General features: G+C 46.1%; 1 protein-coding gene across 1 annotated transcript in view; it reads right to left on the bottom strand.

The window, feature by feature from the left end:
* ANKFN1 (ankyrin repeat and fibronectin type III domain containing 1) overlaps nt 1-20757 on the bottom strand; it is a 583203-nt gene that overhangs the window by 415101 nt on the left and 147345 nt on the right. The window lies entirely within an intron of this gene.

Raw genomic sequence — 20757 nt, 5'->3', positions numbered from 1 at the left:
CAGTGTAGTAGCTGAGGAAGGATAACCAGAATAAAAGCAATACAATAATGCACAAAAAACTATCAACAACATGCGTAGCAGGAAGCTACCGCCCAAGATACACAAACTCAAATCAAACAGAAACAAAAGTAGCCACTATAAATTGACTACCCAACCATTAGAGTGATGACACTACCCCAGTCTGGTTGGTATAGCTAACAAACCAGCAGGGGGTGTATCTAGGGATCCGAGTACCCCTGGCAAACTAATGGACTGGCGCCCCCCCCATAATTTCTGAAATATACTATACACTAAATAAGTACTTAAAATTATTCCCCAGCTACCCCCTATGCAGTGCCACCAGTAGCAGTCCCCACTATGCAGTGCCACCAGTAGCAGTCCCCACTATGCAGTGCCCCCAGTAGCAGCCACCCCCCATACAGTACCCCCAGTAGTAGTCCCCCCTATGCTGCATTGTCCCCAGTAGTAGTCCCCCCTATGCTGCACTGCCCCCAGTAGTATTCCCCCTATACATTACCCCCAGTAGTAGTCCCACCTATCCTGCATTGCCCCCAGTAGTAGTCCCCCCTATGCTGCATTGCCCCCAGTAGTAGTCCCCCCTATTTGGTGCCCCCATTAGTGGCTGCCCTCCCATAAAGTGCCACCAGTAGCAGTCCCCCCTATGCAGTGCCCCCAGTAGCAGCCACCCCCCATACAGTACCCCCAGTAGTAGTCCCCCCTATGCTGCATTGTCCCCAGTAGTAGTCCCCCCTATGCTGCACTGCCCCCAGTAGTAGTCCCCCTATACATTACCCCCAGTAGTAGTCCCACCTATCCTGCATTGCCTCCAGTAGTAGTCCCCCCTATGCTGCATTGCCCCCAGTAGTAGTCCCCGCTATTTGGTGCCCCCATTAGTGGCTGCCCCCCCATAAAGTGCCACCAGTAGCAGTCCCCACTATGCAGTGCCCCCAGTAGCAGCCACCCCCCATACAGTACCCCCAGTAGTAGTCCCCCCTATGCAGCACTGCACCCAGTAGTAGTCCCCCCTATATATTACCCCCAGTAGTAGTCCCACCTATCCTGCATTGCCCCCAGTAGTAGACCCCCCTATGCTGCATTGCCCCCAGTAGTAGTCCCCCCTATTTGGTGCCCCCAGTAGTGGCTGCCCCCCCATAAAGTGCCCCCAGTAGCGGCCACCAGCTAAACAGAGCCCCAGTGGCTGGCTGGGCCGGGGGGCAGGGTGCCATGTGCCCCCCTGGCCGCAGCATCATTCGGGCCGCGGGCCGCGGGCAGTCTGTGTCACTGTGACACAGACTGCACCGCGTGTGTAGCGCTGACCGGACGGAGTTCGGTCAGCGCTACACAAGTGACAAACACACAGCCGCCGGCTCCGGCAGCTGTGTGTTTGTTTTGATCAGCAGCCAATGAGAGTCTGTCAGACTCTCATTAGCTGCTGCTGCGCCCACTGCGGGAGCCACTCCATCTTCCGGCTCCCACAGTGGGCAATGGGAGAGGCGTCATGATGTCATGACAACTCTCCCATAATGCAGAGTGGCCCGGGAAGGACAGACGGAGGAGCGGATGGCGACGGCGGGAGCGGGGATTGAGTTTTTTATTTTTTTATTACGTGTGTCTACTGGGGGAGGGGCGGGCACTACAAGGGGGGACCACTACTGGCGGCACTGTAAGTTGGAGACCGCTACTGGGGATTGTTACTGGGGGCACTTCAAGGGGGGGACTACAACTGTGGAAAGTACTACTGGGGGCACTAGAAGGGGGGGACTACTACTACAAGGGGGGACTACTACTACTAAGAGCACTACAAGGGGGGACTACTACTACTAGGGGCACTACAAGGGGAGGGGACAACTACTAGGGGGCACTGCATAGGGGGGAGGGGGTCACTACATAGGGGGAGGGGACTACTACTAGGGGCGCTACATAGGGGGGAGGGGACTACCACTGGGGGCACTGCATCGAGGGACCACTGCTGGGGGTTCTATAAAAAGGGCAATACTGGGGGTACTGCATAGGGGGAGACTACAACTGGTGTCACTATTTAAGGGGCACTGCATAGGGGTACCACTACTGGGGGCACTACATAAGGGGCTTACTACTGGGGGCACAAGGGGCATTGCACAGGGGGGACCACTACTGGGGGCACTGTATAAGGGGCGCTGCATAGGGGGGATCACTACTGGGGGCACTACTGGAGGCCTGCATAAGGGGGTCCTCTTGCACACGCACGTTCTTCGGGCACCCTGGCTACACGCTACTCCTCTGCCAGGGCTGCCTGCATGCATTTGCCCCCCAGGCTAAAAGTTGCCAGCCAGCCCCTGCAGAGCCCCCTAGTAGCACCCTCCCCCGTGCCAGGCTTACGCACACAGAAAAAAAAAATACACGACTTACCTGATCCCCGTTTATGATGCAACCACTACTGTTCACTCCTCCCGTCGTGCTCTGCAGTGCACTATGGGAGAGACATCATAACGTCTCTCCCATCACTCGCTGCGGGAGGGGGGGGCGGAAGACGGAGCTCATGAGTGAGCTCCAGCCGGCCCTCTCCGTGGACGCAACAGCCGATGAGAGTTTGTCTGACTGTCATTGGCTGGCTGCTATAACAAACACACAGCCGCCGCTGGCAGCTGTGTGTTTGTAAACTGTGTAGGGCAGACTGCTCTCACTGCGGTCTGCCCAACACTTGTGGTGCCTGGGGAACTAGCGGTGGGCGCACCAACGCTAGTTCGGCCCCTGGGGTAGTCCACCCCTTGGCTGCTGGTGGCACTGCCAGACGGCGCCTCCCTTTGGCCGGCGCCCCTGGCAAGTGCCATCCAAGCCAATGGGTAGATACGCCCCTGCAAACCAGTCAACGAGTTAAGCGGATAAGGTACAATAAAAAGAGGCTTTGGCACACACAGCCAGAACCTTAAATCACATGACTCAAAAACACACCGCTTAGGACACGATTGGCCAGAGGAATTATACACACACATATCAGCCGCCACCCTAGAAGTTTAACCCACCTCAATCTTATTGCTATCATTCAGTTCCTCTATTTACTGTATATGAGTACAAAGGTTAGCTTCTAGAACTAGAAGTCAACATTTATAATAGTACTGCAAAGGAAATTAGTGCTATGATATTTTTCCCTTCAAGTATTTTTTTTTAAGATAATCCACTTGCAAATACTGCAATTAAAGTAGCTATATTTATTTACTCAGAATAACTGATTTAATTATATAAAATAAAAAAAAATAAAAAATGCAAAATAGATTACAGATTAGGATGTTTACAAAGTCCTCAAACTTCATTCTCCAAGCTACTGAAGTGAAATTACTGTTATACCCGGAAAACTACTACATGGAAAGAGGACTGGGTAAACAAGCCTAAACCTAAAAGAGCACACTATCGTAACAATACAGTATATTGGATTAGTGCATTAAGAGTAAGTATAATAACTTTTGAACAGTCTGCAGGTAGTTTGCACTTTAAAGATATGAAACTTCCATAGGACACATTTAATCATTATTAAAAAGAAAAACAAATTTACAAGTGTTAAAATAAAAATTTTGGGTACATTTTATGCTAATATTGCACAATTATATTCTTTACTAGTTGATAGATACTTGATTGGTGTTAGAAGTGCAAAATATGAGCTATACTGTAGTATGATGTTCCTCATTCAAAGCTCCTAGCACTATATATCACTCAGGGATGGTGGAGTAGTAAAGATTTACAGGAGTGGTCTCCAACCTGTAGCTTGCGATCTTAATTTTGGTAGCTCACCTAGCTGTAGTACTGCCTATTCAACTAGGAGGAAGTGACCTCTGATGTGTGCTCCCTCGTGGTTCCACCCACAGCATCTACACTACTGTGGTCCAAGTGACACCTGCCCAGCCCTGCCAGAAAATCACACAGCAGCCCTGCCTATATATTGTGCTCCTCTACTGCACGTAGCTCCTTGGATCCAGTAATGTGAAATGTGTCTGTGCTTTAATTTTATTTACAAACTACAACGATATTACTGTAATAATTAAATGAATTGTTATTTTCTATGAAACATTTTTTTTTTATTTTCATTAAATGACCTTCAATTGTTCGGGTATTAGCCAGATTTTTTTTCTACAATTTTAGTAGCTCTTCAGGAGTTTTGATTTTTCTAAAGTAGCTCACACCTCAATTAAGGTTGGCCACCACTGACTTACAGTATGTGTCAAAATTTATTTAAACGCTACAAAGACTAAGGGGCCTATCCATTAGCAGATATATTTCTGAGCGATGAAAGACAAAAGTTGTCCCTTGAAAATTCCGGTGGCTGTGCTGAACGATATATGTCATGTACATGACAGATTTTGGCAAACGACGAACGATGAACGATATCGCATGACATCATTCAGGGAGTGGATTTTTTTCTCTGTAGCTGCTGCTAATATCTTTCATCGTTCGTCATTTACCGCGTATAAACTGCACGATATTGCTAATGTTGTACAGCTATATGCGATAATTGACCAACATGTTGGAGACATGATAGATGCGATTTATTGGCCGCGTGAGTGCGCATCTGTCATCGTTCAGGGCCTATCCATTAGCAGATATAATGAACAATTGAACGATATATCGTTCAATCATTCATTTTATCTGCTAATGGATAGGCCCCTTTATTACTCCTGCTCGTGAAGAACAAGATGTTTTATTGTTTACGTTTAGATGTACAAAAATTGTTTAATGAAGTGTCATGCCATCTAACTTCTGCATACATGCTACACACATTCTGTGGTCTTGCTTGAAACATATTGGACTTAGACGTTTTTTTTTTTTTAAAGTGATGATACCAAATCAGTACGGCTGCCTGTGTGTAGGTAAGTTTAGTCTAACTGAATGACCCACTTGTTTTACATGTTAGTTAAAGACAATTAAAAGAGGTATTCCTTTCATACTTGATGTATTTTATTCAATTTTTAATAGTTTAAAGAAACATGTTAAAAAAAATGTATTTTTTTTCCAATAAAGCTTTGAATCTTTGATTATAAATGTATAATCAAGAACCTGCAAGCAAGTAAATTACTGACACTATATTAAATGTCAAATGAAGATCAATTCATGGCTGCATAATATTGAAACAAGATGCTGTGAATTACTTCTGGCTGTGAAATTGTCCAGATTGTTTGCCAAAAGCTTTTATATAAAGTTTATGGTAGTGAGCCAATGGAAGATTTGATGCTGGACTGATTCAGAACAAGAATTTCAATGTCTACAGACTTAAAGATCATCAGACATGGGTGGTAAAATCTCAAGATTAGTCCTAGAGCTATAGCACTATTGCCACGGCTGTCAGCAATGTGAGATATGGGCTGATAAAAAAAAAAATCAATGTATAAATTAATAGATAACTTTACTTTTATTTAAAATCCTTGTGCTTTCCCTACAACATCAACAAAAAGGCTGATATGTTCATCCTCCTTTCCATTTTAGTGTAGATAATTAATTTTATGCACTTTAAAAGGTGCAACCTTATTACTTTTGGAAGATGCCCCTAGGTTAAACCACTTAACTTACAATTTATTTTCCAAAAACTGCTACAAAATTGTTGGTGTTTTTTATGATTGAATGAGGTCAAGAACATTTATCTAGTACTTATCCAACTTGATTTTATATAAAATAATACATTTAAAATGTTTAGAACATCACGACTTTGCTTTCCCCAGCAGCTGCTCCTCTGAGATAACGCACTGCCTGGTGTGGTCGCAAACGATGCGACCACGCCAGGCAAATGGTTAAACAAAATGTATATCTCATCAAATTTAAACATTCTACCACTTTAGGACCACATCTATCAATCTATCATTGCATTCTTTAAGTATATATTAGGGGTGAGCGGGTTCGGATTTCTGAAATCCGAACCCCCCCGAGCCCCCCCGATCCGAGTCCGATCCGAGTCAGGCTCGACTTTTCCCGCCTGACTCGGATCTGAAATCGAGGCAAAACGTCATCATCCCGCCTTCCGAGTCTCGCGGGTTTTGGATCCTATATAAGGTACACACGTCGGCGCCATTTTCTCACTCGGCTGTGGACAGTGAAGAGGGAGGGTGGGAGTTAGGGCTGTGTAGTGTAGTGTAGTGTAGTGCTGCTGTTGTCCACTACTTCAAAGTCCATAGGGGCTGGCTGTGTTGTGCTGTGCTGCTGTTGTTAATAGGGGCTGTGTCCACTACTTCAAAGTCCATAGGGGCTGGCTGGACTGTGTTGTGCAGTCAGTTCTCCATAGGGGCTGTGTCCACTCCAAAGTCCTGTGCAGTGTCCCAGTCCTAAAGGAGTGCTGTAGTGTTGTCCAGGGGGTGCTCTGTCCATCAGGGGTGCTCCCCCCAAGTGCTAAAAAAATAATATATTTTCTGTGTTTGTGAATTGTGTGCGCAGTAGCCGCACGTGCATCAACAAAGTAGTGCCAAGCGTGCGCCTGTGTCATAAGTAAAGGGCCGGCTGGCTTGACCGTTAAGGGTGCTGTAACCCCCGAAAGTACACTCCAGTCCAAACCAAAAAAAAAATTATTTTCTGTGTTTGTGAATTGTGTGCGCAGTAGCCACACGTGCATCAACAAAGTAGTGCCAAGCGTGCGCCTGTGTCATAAGTAAAGGGCCGGCTGGCTTGACCGTTAAAGGGTGCTGTAACCCCCGAAAGTACACTCCAGTCCAAACCAAAAAAAAATTATTTTCTGTGTTTGTGAATTGTGTGCGCAGTAGCCGCACGTGCATCAACAAAGTAGTGCCAAGAGTGCGCCTGTGTCATAAGTAAAGGGCCGGCTGGCTTGACCGTTAAAGGGTGCTGTAACCCCCGAAAGTACACTCCAGGCCAAACCAAAAAAAAATTATTTTCTGTGTTTGTGAATTGTGTGCGCAGTAGCCGCACGTGCATCAACAAAGTAGTGCCAAGAGTGCGCCTGTGTCATAAGTAAAGGGCCGGCTGGCTTGACCGTTAAAGGGTGCTGTAACCCACAAAGTACACTCCAGTCCAAACCAAAAAAAAAATTATTTTCTGTGTTTAGCCGCACGTATATATCAAATCGATATAACATAAATGGAGGACCAAACTTTCTCCGATAAAAATAAAATAGAGAAAGATCAAGAACCACTTCCTCCTAGTGCTGAAGCTGCTGCCACTAGTCATGACATAGACGATAACATGCCATCAACGTCGTCTGCCAAGGCCGATGCCCAATGTCATAGTAGAGGGCACATACAATCCCAAATGGCAAAGTTCAGGAAAATGACCTTGAAAAAGACATTTAAATCAGCTGAAGAGAAACGTAAACTTGCCAATATGCCATTTACGACACGGAGTGGCAAGGAACGGCTAAGGTCGATCCCTAGTATGTTCATGACTAGTGGTTCAGCTTCACATGACGATGGAAGCCCTCCTCCCACTAAAAAAATCAAAAGAGTTAAGCTGGCAAAAGCACAGCGAAGAACTGTGCTTTCTAAGAAGATATCACAAATCCCCAAGGAGAGTCCAAGTGTGGTGGTGGTTGCGATGCCTGACCTTCCCAGCACTGGACGGGAAGAGGTGGCTCTTTCCACCATTTGCATGCCCCCTGCAAGTGCTGAAAGGAGCACCCACAGTCCACTTGCTGATATGCAAATTGAAGATGTCACTGTTGAAGTACAACAGGATGAGGATACTGGTGTAGCTGGCGCTGAGGAGGAAGTTGGCGAGGAGGATTCTGATGGTGATGTGGTTTGTTTAAATCAGGCTCCGGGGGAGACAGTTGTTGTCCGTGGGATGAAAAAGCCCATCACGGTCATGCCTGGGCAGAAGACCAAACATTCCACCTCTTTGGTCTGGCAATATTTCTATCCAAATCCGGACAACAACTGTCTTGCCATATGTACCATATGTAAAGGTGAAATAAGTAGGGGTAGGGACGTCAACCACCTAGGAACATCCTCCCTTATACGGCACCTGCAGCGCGTTCATAAAAAGTTACTGTCAAGTTCAGAAACTTTGGCTAAGACCGTAAGCAGTCCAGGGACACCTAAATCCCGTTGTCCTGTTGTATCCAAGCGCCTGCAAACCACACCGTCAACTCCCTCCTCGTCAATTTCCTCCTTAGTCAGGATCGGAAGTAGTCCTGCAGGCCATGTCACTGGCATGACTGACTCTCCTATCCGGGATTCCTCTGGAGGATCCTGCATTGCTACGCCTACTGCTGCCGCTGCTGCTGTTGCTGCTGCTGGGAGTCGTTCATCATCCCAGAGAGGAAGTAGGAACACCACTACTTTTACTAAACAATTGACCCTCCAACAGTCCTTAGCGAGGAGGATGAAGTACGACAGCAGTCATCCTGAAGCAAAACGTATAACTGAGGCCTTGACTGCTATGTTGGTGTTAGACGTGCGTCCGGTATCCGCCATTAGTGCAGTGGGATTTAGACAATTGATGGAGGTAGTGTGTCCCCGGTTCCAAATCCCGTCTAGATTCCACTTCACTAGGCAGGCGATACCGAGACTGTACAGAAACGTCAGAAAAAGTGTCCTCAGTGTCCTGAAAAATGCCGTTGTACACAATGTCCACTTAACCACGGACATGTGGACAAGTGGAACAGGGCAGACTAAGGACTATATGACTGTGACAGCCCACTGGGTAGATGTATCACCTTACGCAGCAACAGCAGCAGCGTCACCAGTAGCAGCATCTCAGAAACGCCAGCTCGTTACAAGGCAGGCTACGCTGTGTATCACCGGTTTCAGTAAGAGGCACACCGCCGACAACCTCTTAGAGAAACTGAGGGAAATCATCGCCCAGTGGCTTACCCCACTTAGACTCTCCTGGGGATTTGTGATATCTGACAACGCCACCAATATTGTGCGGGCATTACATCTGGGCAAATTCCAGCACGTCCCATGTTTTGCTCACACAATAAACTTGGTGGTGCAGAATTTTCTGAAAAGCGACAGGGGCGTGCAGGAGACGCTTTGGGTGGCCCGAAAAATTTCTGGCCACTTTCGCCATTCAGCGACTGCGTGCCGAAGACTGGAGCGCCAGCAAACACTCTTGAACCTGCCCCGCCATCACCTGAAGCAAGAGGTTGTGACACGGTGGAACTCAACCCTCTATATGCTTCAGAGGATGGAGGAGCAGCAAAAGGCCATACAAGCCTATACATCCACCTATGACATAGGCAAAGGAGGGGGTATGCACCTGACTCAAGCGCAGTGGAGAATGATTTCCGTGTTGTGCAAGGTTCTCCAGCCCTTCGAACTTGCCACACGTGAAGTCAGTTCAGACACTGCCAGCTTGAGTCAGGTCATTCCCCTCATCAGGCTTTTGCAGAAGCAGCTGGAGAAAGTGAAGGAGGAGCTAAGACGGAGCGATTCCGCTCGGCATGTGGGACTTGTGGATGAAGCCCTTCATTCGCTTTGCCAGGATTCCAGGGTGGTCAATCTGTTGAAATCAGACCACTACATTTTGGCCACCGTGCTCGATCCTAGGTTTAAAGCCTATGTGGTGTCTCTCTTTCCGGCCGACACAAGCCTGCAGAGGTGCAAAGACCTGCTGGTGAACACACTGTCAGCTGAAGCGGAACGTGACACGTCAACAGCTCCTTCTTCATTTTCTCCTGCAACTGGGGCTGCCAGGAAAAAACTTAGGTATCCTAAGCAACCCGCTGGCGGTGATGCAGGACAGGCAGGACCAAGTTTGGACATCTGGTCCGGACTGAAGGACCTGGCAACAATTTCTGACATGTCTACTGTCACTGCATATGATACTGTCACCATTGACAGAATGGTGGAGGATTACATCGGTGACAGCATCCAAGTAGGCATGGCAGACAGTCCATACCTGTACTGGCAGGAAAAAGAGGCAATTTGGAGGCCCCTGTACAAACTGGCTCTATTTTACCTGAGTTGCCCCCCCTCCAGTGTGTACTCCGAAAGAGTGTTTAGTGCAGCCGGGAACCTTGTCAGCGAAAGGCGTAGGAGGTTGCTTCCACAGAATGTGGAGAAGATGATGTTCATCAAAATGAATTATCAGCTCTTCCAGGGAGACCAGCCTCCAGAAGGTACAGAGGGACCTGTGGTGGTGGATTCAAGTGGGGACGAGTTAATACTTTGTGAGGATGAGGATGTACACACTGAAGAGGGTGAGGAATCGGTGGATGAGGAGGATGAGGATGACATCTTGCCTCCATAGAGCCAGTTTGTGCAGGGACACATTAATTGCCAGCTTGTTTTGTGGGGGCCCAAACGAACCAATCATTTCAGCCACAGTTGTGTGGCAGACCCTGGCGCTGAAATGATTGGTTTGTTAAAGTGTGCATGTCCTGTTTATACAACATAAGGGTGGGTGGGAGGGCCCAAGGACAATTCCATCTTGCACCTCTTTTTTTTCTTTGCATTATGTACAGTTTGGGGCCTAGTTTTTCAAACTGCCATCCTGTCTGCCACTGCAGTTTCACGCCTAGATGGGTCACGTGTTTGTGCCGCCCACTCGTGTCGCTTAGCATAGTCATCCAGCTACCTCGGTGCAACGTTTTGGACATAAAAACACTATTGTGAGGTGTGAGGTGTTCAGAATAGACTGGAAATGAGTGGAAATTAAGGTTATTGAGGTTAATAATAGCATAGGAGCAGAAAAACCTACAAATTCTGTGATTTTAGCTGTTTTTATGCTTTTTTAAAAAAAAATACAGATCCAAAACACAAAACCCAGAACCCAAAACACGGAAGGGTGGTTTTGGCAAAACCAATCCAGATCCAAAACACGAAGAAAGATCCAGATCCAAAACCAAAACACAAAACACGAAAAGTGGCCGGTGCACACCCCTAGTATATATATATATATATATATATATATATATATATATATGTATATATAGGGCACTCACCGATTGTAGTGGAAAAAAACAAGACATTCCTTATTGCTATTTATACCACCCATTGATTCTTATAGCCATCATCTTGCAGAGCAAATTTTCATATTATATATGATGTTCACAAAGATTTTGCCAAGCGTCAGCATTAACATTTTGGTCCCCTTAGGACCATTCTCAAGACCACCATCAAAGTTACCAACCGCTCTCAACAAAGAAATAAGAAGAAAACAAACACTTACCCAGCATTGTCATTTAGCCAGCGCTCATTAAACCACACTGATCTACAACTGCCACCATGCTTACTCAGCGTGCGTTCCATTCCCCTGCACAACCACAAAGCACAAACAGTCTCATGGTGAAACACGTCATCAAGCCGTGTCCATCTACTTTTTGTTACATGCATACCATCCTGGAAGGCAGGACGTGTATGACACACACGTGCTGAGCCACCAATGCCATTACATCTACTACCACTATAACCCGCAATTCAACAAAAATAAAATAAATTCCTGATGTGGTACAGTATAGTTACTTCACCATCACAATCATCGGGCACCATGCATTATAGTAAGGGAAATGGGAGCATCTGCTAAAATGAAGTGATGGTCAACCAAATATACTAACCAATGTATTTACCTACTAAATTTATAACCTACTTAACCTGGTATGCAGTCGGGAAACCGGCTGCTTTAATACCGACAGCCGGCTTCCTGACTGCTTTACCCCGGTGTGGGATAAATGACCGCCGTCTATATCTAGACGCCTGTCATTTACCCAATGCTGGGAGACCGGTGCACGGCACCCCGCTCGAAGGGATGCCAGGCGCCGCGAGCGGACAACCGCGCGGGGGGGGTTAGGTTTAGGGCACCCGGGGGGGATTTAGGGTTAGGCACCCCCCCGGGAGGGTTAGGGTTAGGCTAGGGAATGGGGGGGTTAGGGATAGGCACCCCCGGGGGGAGGTTAGGGTTAGGCACCCCCCGGGGGACTTAGGTTTAGGCAGCGGGAAAGGGTGGGGTTAGACACTTAGAGGGGGGATTAGGATTAGGCACTTGGGGGGGAGGTTAGGGTTAGGCACCCCTAAGGAGGGTTAGGGTTAGGGGTTAGGTTAGGGTAGTTTATACTTCCCTTAGGGACGATCGGGACTTCCAGCGCTGTCGGGCTTCCGCTGCCTGGCTCTGCTGATCTGTCGAGCTGCCGCTGCCAGGAATCGAACTGCCGGCCATGCAGCAGCCGGGATACCATACGGATACCATACCGATTCCCTTAACCCATATATCTAACTCATTATATAAAGATTTGTTGTTGTACAGAATATCATGACCATGGATCCAACACATAAAATATCCCACTACTGTAACCTTCTAATACAAAAGACCACAATATATTTTTAAAAAATCTAAAATTGTTGTTCTCATTGAGTCCTCTTGGAGCAATCGTATTCTATTTACAGATCCATTTGGATTCCTTTTGCAATAATTTCCTTTCCCTGTCACAGCACGTGATTGATCAGTATACATATTAACATTGAAGTTTGGTGTTCTTTCTCAACAAATCAACGGGCAACTGGCCATTCTGTTCCTAAAACACATTGACATCTTGCCGATGTAATAAAGGCCACAAGGACATGTTAAAATATAAATCAAAAACTTTGAGGTGCAAGAAAGCCAATACAGTATGTGTATCTTTTTGGATGTGCAAATTCTTGGACAGTGAACATCCCATTGCAAGTGGTGCATCCGATGCTCTTAAAACACCTAGGGTGGGATGTAATAGAGTTCGAGTTTTTCGATTTTGCGAGTTTCCAGGAAAATGTGCACATTTTGTAATCTCGACCAATGTAATAGTGTGCGCGACACATTTTTCCAAATACACTTTTTTCAAACTCGCATACAGATGTTTCCCCACGTTGTACATACAACTAGTGCAATGTAATAAGGTGCGAGTTCCAAACTCGCACATAAAACAGTACCATAATCTTGCCAAAAAATATACCAAACACTTTTCACCCCAGCGAAACGTCTTGGGGATAATTTTTTTCCCCTGCAAAAAGTCTTGGGGATAAGTGGTGAAAAGGCCCAAATCTTTTTTTTTTTTTTCCCCGAAACCAACTTTTTGCGGCTAAATAAATACAAACATCTGTTCCATTTAAATATAGTTCAAAGTAAATGATACAAACTAAGTTTAGTTTATAAAGTAAGACAGACACAAATTTAATTCAACTCGCTTTACTAAACTAGTAAGGTATCAGGAAAATAAACCACAAATTTTAAAAACACCAAAAATTACTGTGAGATGAGCCTCTACCCCTCCCTGACCCTCTAGTTGCACCCCCCCCCCCCCGTGTATGGGCACTTCGCCTCGGGGGACTCTTTGGTGAAACCGTTTGTGGCTTGTGAGCTGGGTGTAGATGCTGATGGCACTTCCCTACGGGCCCTTTGTGCCACCAGTTCCCTTTGCAATGCCACAAATGCCTGTGTTTGCTCCCGTATGTCAGCATTTTGGTATCTGGCGGCCTGTGTTTGCTCCCGTATGTCAGCATTTTGGTATCTGGCGGCCTGTGTTAGCTCCACCAGATGCCTACTGAAGTCACTAGCCATACGGGTGCGGGTCCCCTGGGCTACTGCGGAGGTCCTATTTAACTTCCTGAGCTGGTGTGTGATGCTGTCCATTTGTATTTTTTGCATCTCCATGTACTGCATATGGTGTTGACGGAAGGTGTGCAGGGACTGAGCCAGTTCATCGGCACTGGTGGTGGTTGGCTGTGCTGTTTGCTGTGTTGGTGGCTGTTGGTGCTGTGCAGGTGGATTTTGCCTTGTTGCCACAAGAGGACTAAGAGGAATTGTTGCCTCAGCCTCCTCCTCAGACGTGTAGGCCACCAAGCAAAAATGACTTCCTGGGACCCTAGACGCTGGAGGTGTGGTCCGCGGTGGAGGCACAGAAACTCCTGATGGTCCTGAAAAATGTAAATAAAATATAGTAGAACTAAAATGTTTAAAAGTGTGTTAGGATTAATTTTGGAGTTTGAGTTTCACATATATAAAAAAAACAGGTACATTCAGTAGTGACTGCAATAAAGTGACACAACGGGTGTATCTGCATGATAAATGCTACGTTACAGTGGCATCGCTTATGACACTGTAACGTAGCATTTGGCATTCAGATACACCCACTGTCTGTCCAAAAATATAGGTATGCCGCATATCATTGGAATCAGCAGAAGCTGCTTTTGTATTCTTTTTCCATTGATGTGCAAATAAAATAAATTGTTACAATTAAAATGTCTATAATATATAAAAAAAAAGCCATAGAAATTATAAGGCCTACTTAACATGCAAGGAGGCTATGTATGTGTACACATCTCTATCATTATCTCTTAATTAATACTTTACAATAAATAATATGTGTAGAACATAATTTCAACATTTCTATTTGTGTAGATTTTAATGTCACAATGCTAAGGTTAATTAAGTAATGTGACATTTTTAATAAATGTAAAACTTAACGGAAAAAAAAAATGTGTAAGTGGGTTTTTCAAACGTTGGCTTAACTCACCAGCCTGCTCCAATGACCTTTCCATGCGAGGTATTTTAGGAGCTCTTGACATCCTTGGTGCAGCAGCTGTGTTTTTATAAAATAAATAATACAATGAGATTAGACAAAAACAAATCAATTTGAAACAATAGCCCATATTGAATTGAAAAGGACGCAAAAAGGGCACCTGGCAAAACTGAAACAGGCGAAAAATCCTGTCAGATTGGTGTAAAACAGCGTGACACCCCCCCCCCCCCCCGCCAAAAGATTCACTGACATGGGGGATCACTATGAGCTGTATTTCATTTTAATTCGCACCCGCGATACTTTTCTGCCAGCAAAGCAGGCAAAGTAGGAGGAAAGTCCGGGAGGCGGAAAAGTATCGTGGGTGCAAATCAAATTGAATACGGGCCCAAATTGAATATGGGCTAATTATGGGAGTGCCTACAGGTGCATACACACTACACCATTTAAAATAAGTAATAAAAACAAAGAATCTACAATACTTTTAAAAAAAGACAGTGAAAAGTAGTAACATTTGTTTGCATACTCACCACGACGCCTAGGGGTTGCTGGCTGGTCAGTGTCTACAATATGTGGGCACGGAGAACCTCAGGAGCAAAATCCGGCCTCAGCTCCTGTTCATATGGAGTGAAGTGAACTCTCACTGCTCATCCTTCTCCTGTCATGCATCGCTGCCTATGCTCCTCTGCCATTTACTCTTTTGTGTTCCTTTTAATATCATTATAGCGCATTTTGATATTTTTAAGGTCATGTCGGTATTCACTCACTGCATTAACTGCATCAGTGATGTTACTCCACATCTCCTTTCACCGCGCTGCTGACGTCCGGTGTGACTGTGCCCCAAGTAGGTTCGGAAAAACAGGAACTATTGCACGGACCAGGGCACAATTTTCATCATAACTGAAGTGTATATTATGCCCAGTACGTGTTTTCAGAGGGGCTGGGGGTGCTTCAGCCTCCTCATCCTCAACACTACCCTCAGCCTCAGATTCCAGCTCCTGCGCTTCCTGCTCCACACTCTCCTGCTCCTCCACCTCCTCACTGCTCACCTCTTCACTGCTCACCTCCTCACTGCTCACCTCCTCACCAATATCAGGTTGCAGTACAAAAATCTCCTCCTCCTCCACCATCCTGGCCACCCTCCTTGCTTTTCTGGATGCCATGCTGCAGCACAATACCAATACAATTCTAGGCTTTTTTTTACTCTCTCTCACCACTCCTTTACAAAACTCCTCACTACCTTTCAAAGCACAAAATGGAGGATATGGGTTTATATAGTGTGTGTGAGGTAAGCATCAGGAGACTTTGGAGAGCAAATGAGTGACTTTGTTTAAACTCGACAGAACAATAAATGAAACTCGCATTCCGGTTGGTCCAAAAAAACGCATACTTCCGGATCTGTATTCTCGCAAGAACACGCACGCGAAAACGCAATTTGGCGAAAAAAATCGCACCCCATTACATTGCACAAATTGTATGGGAAACACGATCAAAACAAATGTGCGAGAATGTGCGGGTTTAGAACCTGTACCTGTTTTTTTTATATATGTGAAACTCAAACTCCAAAATTAATCCTAACACACTTTTAAACATTTTAGTTCTACTATATTTTATTTACATTTTTCAGGACCATCAGGAGTTTCTGTGCCTCCACCGCGGACCACACCTCCAGCGTCTAGGGTCCCAGGAAGTCATTTTTGCTTGGTGGCCTACACGTCTGAGGAGGAGGCTGAGGCAACAATTCCTCTTAGTCCTCTTGTGGCAACAAGGCAAAATCCACCTGCACAGCACCAACAGCCACCAACACAGCAAACAGCACAGCCAACCACCACCAGTGCCGATGAACTGGCTCAGTCCCTGCACACCTTCCGTCAACACCATATGCAGTACATGGAGATGCAAAAAATACAAATGGACAGCATCACACACCAGCTCAGGAAGCTAAATAGGACCTCCGCAGTAGCCCAGGGGACCCGCACCAGTCTTTATGCAATGCTAGGTGTGTGTGTTCTGGTGAACACAGATACCTGTATGTATTTGTTTAAAAGACAGAACTCTCACACACCAAGTGATTTATTTTTAATCCTTTAGTGAAGATTTAAAAAAATTAAGAAGTAAAAAACTGTCAGGTCTCAAGACGCCCACTCTGCAAGGCGCTCACCCAAACCTCTAGCCCACACGTCACTCTTGTCGAGAACCACACCTGTCATGTATGTGATGCGACGTGCGAATTACAGCAGGAATTTTGTGCACAATGTCAATAGCGGGCTCAGCATGCGGCGGCATTGAATAGAAGCGAATCTTGGTGGGGGGTGGTGGTGAGCCATACAATTAGCTCAGTGAGGTTGAACAGTATGAATGTTTTTTTTTTACTCCATGCGTCTTTTAAGCACAGATTGCAAATATTTTTTTTTGGAATACACCTTTTTACTTTGGCTGCTGTGGACTTTATAAAGCAATCGGGTGTCCCGGGATTGTGTGAGCGCACTGCAGAAAATTACGCTCAGCGCCTGTACTAACATTACAGTATGGTTGCAGTAAATCATACTGTAGAGCACAGTGCAGTAGAGCTATAGTGTACAGTGGGCCTGTTTCAGAGCCGCTAATAAGCGGCTGCTCGTTCACTCTGAGCGATGTTCGCACAACTGCGCATACGTATGGTTCGCAATGCGCATGCGCAAACCAGTCATTGCGGTCAGAAATCGTGCGCTCGTAAAACGAGGGGCTGCTAATTTGATTGACAGAATGTACTGTTTGTAGGTGGTAACAGGGGAAGGTGCTTGAAAATGGGGGAGTGGTGATCCGAATGCAGGTGTACCAAACGGTCTAAACGGCGTTTAATGGGAGTGCACAATTAGTAAAGGAGCGTCATCGACCATGTCACTTGGTTGTGTTTTAGCCTGAGCTGCTCGCAGTGATAGCGGGAAGTAAATCCTATCACAAGCACTGCGAGCAGATGCCTTTCGATGCTCCCGATTAATCTAATAAATAACAGAGATGACGTGTGATGCGAATGGCAAAGGGGCGTCTTTACAAAATAGCAAGCGCATTCTTCGGACGCTCGCTCAGACATAGAGGCATCAACACACTGCAAAGAGCGAACGCTCAATTTAAATATCTGGCCCCTTTTTAAGAACTAGCGTCCGCAAATAGCGTCCGGGTATGAATCAGGCCCTGTATTTCGAAACTCGCGCATGCACAGTTGTGATTTTCAAAAGCAACATCTGGTGGACGAACACTAGTATTACACTCGCCGGCAACAACATTCACCACACTACACTTCAATGTGCCATCTTGCACCACCCTGTGCCACCCCGCGACAGAATACACCGCCCTACGACCAGGCGCAATACGATTAGGTTATTACACTATGCGCCATAACGAGGATAGATGAGTGTGGCTACATCTGTATGATTGGTGGGCACTTCATCATGTGACATAATAGTGTCACGTAACCGGAACTCTGGCCACCGAAAAATGCCGATCAGCCTTTGTGAGTAGACAATTCTATCAGCATTATGCTTACATCTATTTGTATTTTTTATACTTTGGTAATACAGTAGGTAAGATTGCCTTCATATATATACATTTGTCTATATGTTACTAAATTATTTAATGGATGGTTTCTATCCAATCTGGTTAATTTACCACTAATGTAATCACTTGACTAGTCATCTATTGGTATTTAAGTGACTACCAGCTACCCATACAAACATACTCCTGAGGAAGCTGGGTGCCCCTTTACCAAGCAAAATGATTTGAAGTGATTTCTCTGGACACCTGTGATTAACTGGGCTTTATTTGGACTTCAATATCCTCCTTGGGGGATACTTTGAAAATGCCAGGGGACGGGATCCTGGGCGTCGATATACAGACACCAGAATCCCGACGCCTGACATAATGGACAGTAGTTTGGAAGCTGACGGTCTAAATGACGACTGCCAGCTTCCAGTATTTCTAATCCCGGCTTGGTACTAATAACAGGCGTCGAAAACTCGATGCCTGTCATTAACCAGACGCCGGAAGACCGACGCCCGGCATACCGAACGAAGGTAAGCCGGGCGCGGGCAGCCACGGGGGGGGAGGGTTAGGTTTAGGGCTCCCGGGGGGGACTTAGGGTTAGGCACCCCCCGGGAGGGTTAGGGTTAGGCACCCCCGGGGGGAGGTTAGGGTTAGGCACCCCCCGGGGGACTTAGGTTTAGGCAGCGGGGAAGCGGGGGGTTAGGTTTAGGCACTTAGAGGGGGGATTAGGGTTAGGCACTTGGGGGAAGGTTAGAGTTAGGCACCCCTAAGGGAGGGTTAGGGTTAGGGGTGGAATTAGGTTAGAGATACTTACCTAGCGATGATCAGGATTTTCACCCGTGCTGGGCTGCCGCTGTCGGGATTGAAGGAAATACCTACTACACCGAGCATAATGCCAATGCCGCTATCCCGAAGACATCAGGATAGCGATGTCTGGCATACCGACCACCGGCATCCCAAACGCAGGCGCTGCAGATAACTATAAGCTTATGTCGGGGATGGGGGGATTAGGTTTAGGAGCTTGGGTGGTTTAGGATTAGGCACCCCCCAGGAAGGTTAGGGTGCGGGATGGGGGGGTTAGGAACCACTGAGGGGAGGTTAGAGTTAGGCACCCCCCGATTTAGGGTGTGGGAAGGGGGGTTAGGGTTAGGCACCACTAGAGGGAGGTTAGGGTTAGGCACTCCCCGGAGAGAATAGAGGTTAGGCACCACCAAGGAAGGGTTAGGGGGGCAGAGGTGGAGGGTTAGGGAACTTGCCAGCCCCTGTTGGGTTGCTTCACCATCGGGATTCCAGCGTCCGTATTTCATCCACCGGGAATCCATCTACTGGCAAATCATACCCAATCCCTCCCTGGGACTGATTGCAGCATTGGAGAAACTCCAGGTGGACTACATACAGCCTATTCATTTGCTCTTTGGATGCTAAGGACTTAACTCCATTTCTGTATACAGTGGAGAGAGTCCTAGGTCCAGTTTGGATATACAGGATCCGAGTTGTGTGTTTATTTCCATTCAGTGGACTTTATGATGCTATTAATGTTGCTAGCATTTTAGGATATTACTTTTGCACAGAGTGCATACTGTTAACTAACTAATAAACGTATTCTGGTTGATTAATTTCAAAACCATCCATCTTTTGTTTATTTCAGCACTGTTATTTCTGTGGTTTTATAACTTTTGATTATTTTAAGGATTGACTACCCCTTGCACCAGCTGTTTTGTGACAGCACGTCCTATCAAATTTTTATTGTAGTATCCCGGGCACCTGCCTGGCCCATCCAACCGGCCCGGGCCCAGGTACGTAGTATACGCTACCCAATCCCATCTTGGGGACCCTTGGTGACTGACTGTGGTACATAAAGTTGTGAGTTCAAATCCCGGTTATGGCATGCTGAGCAATGTGTAATTTAAATACAGAGAGATTTAACTGAATGACAAGGTTCACTGTTATTATTTGTTCACAAGTTAAGTATGAATATGGCATAGGAGATTTGGGGGAATATTCATCAACACTATAATAACGTTTATAAGGACATTATCCTTAATTACTATTATTTTAGTGTTCATGAACACACTTAACACAGGAGATATCACTGATATCTCCTGGTGAAGTCCGCCTGCATTAATTTCCACACTCCCCATACATTAGTATGGGGATATGGATATTGTGCTATTCATGTATTTTCGGAATTTGATGGAGTTACTATTCGCCGCTGTGAAGTGGCGTATAGTAGGTGACACTTATCTGTGTCAGCATGGGCAGGTCCTCCTCCGCTCCCTCTGATGCTTCCTCTCCTCTGGCTCCGGTAGCTGGTCTGACACATATTCTCCAGGCTTTTTTTTTTTTTAACTTTACTGTGTTCTGCCTGGAGAACACAGTGTCAGAACAGCAGAAGGAGCCGGAGGCGTCTGCAGCGTGCAGGTAAGTCGGTGACGAGGGGAGGTGAGCGAAGAGGGTAGGGGGGTACACAGAATTACTGCAGCTGTAGGCAGTGGTGCGCATGCGCTGCTTTTATGAATATAACAGCTCATGCGCAGCACTGATTACAGCTGCGGTAAGTTAGCGTAGAGAGGGAAAACTATCTATTTCCTGAGAAGCTGTCATCGCAAAAATGACAGCTTTTCGGAATAGATAGTTATGGAGAGGAGGAATGATGAATTCCTCTGGTAATTAGGCAAAACTCCCAAGTTCTAAACCTAATTACCTCCAGATGAATAGGCCCCTTGGTGTTTAAATACCTTGCTTGGACTGTTGTTAAGTAGCTATTTACTGGAAACCATCCATGTTCCTGAACCAATGTTTAGGACTAAATATTACTTTATAACTAATGGTAAAAA

This window comes from Taudactylus pleione, unplaced genomic scaffold (genome assembly GCF_031769625.1).
Source record: "Taudactylus pleione unplaced genomic scaffold, aTauple2 ptg000016l, whole genome shotgun sequence".
NCBI lineage: Eukaryota > Metazoa > Chordata > Amphibia > Anura > Myobatrachidae > Taudactylus > Taudactylus pleione.
Note: the sequence above shows the minus strand (reverse complement) of the source record. Positions and strands in the feature narration are given on the sequence as shown.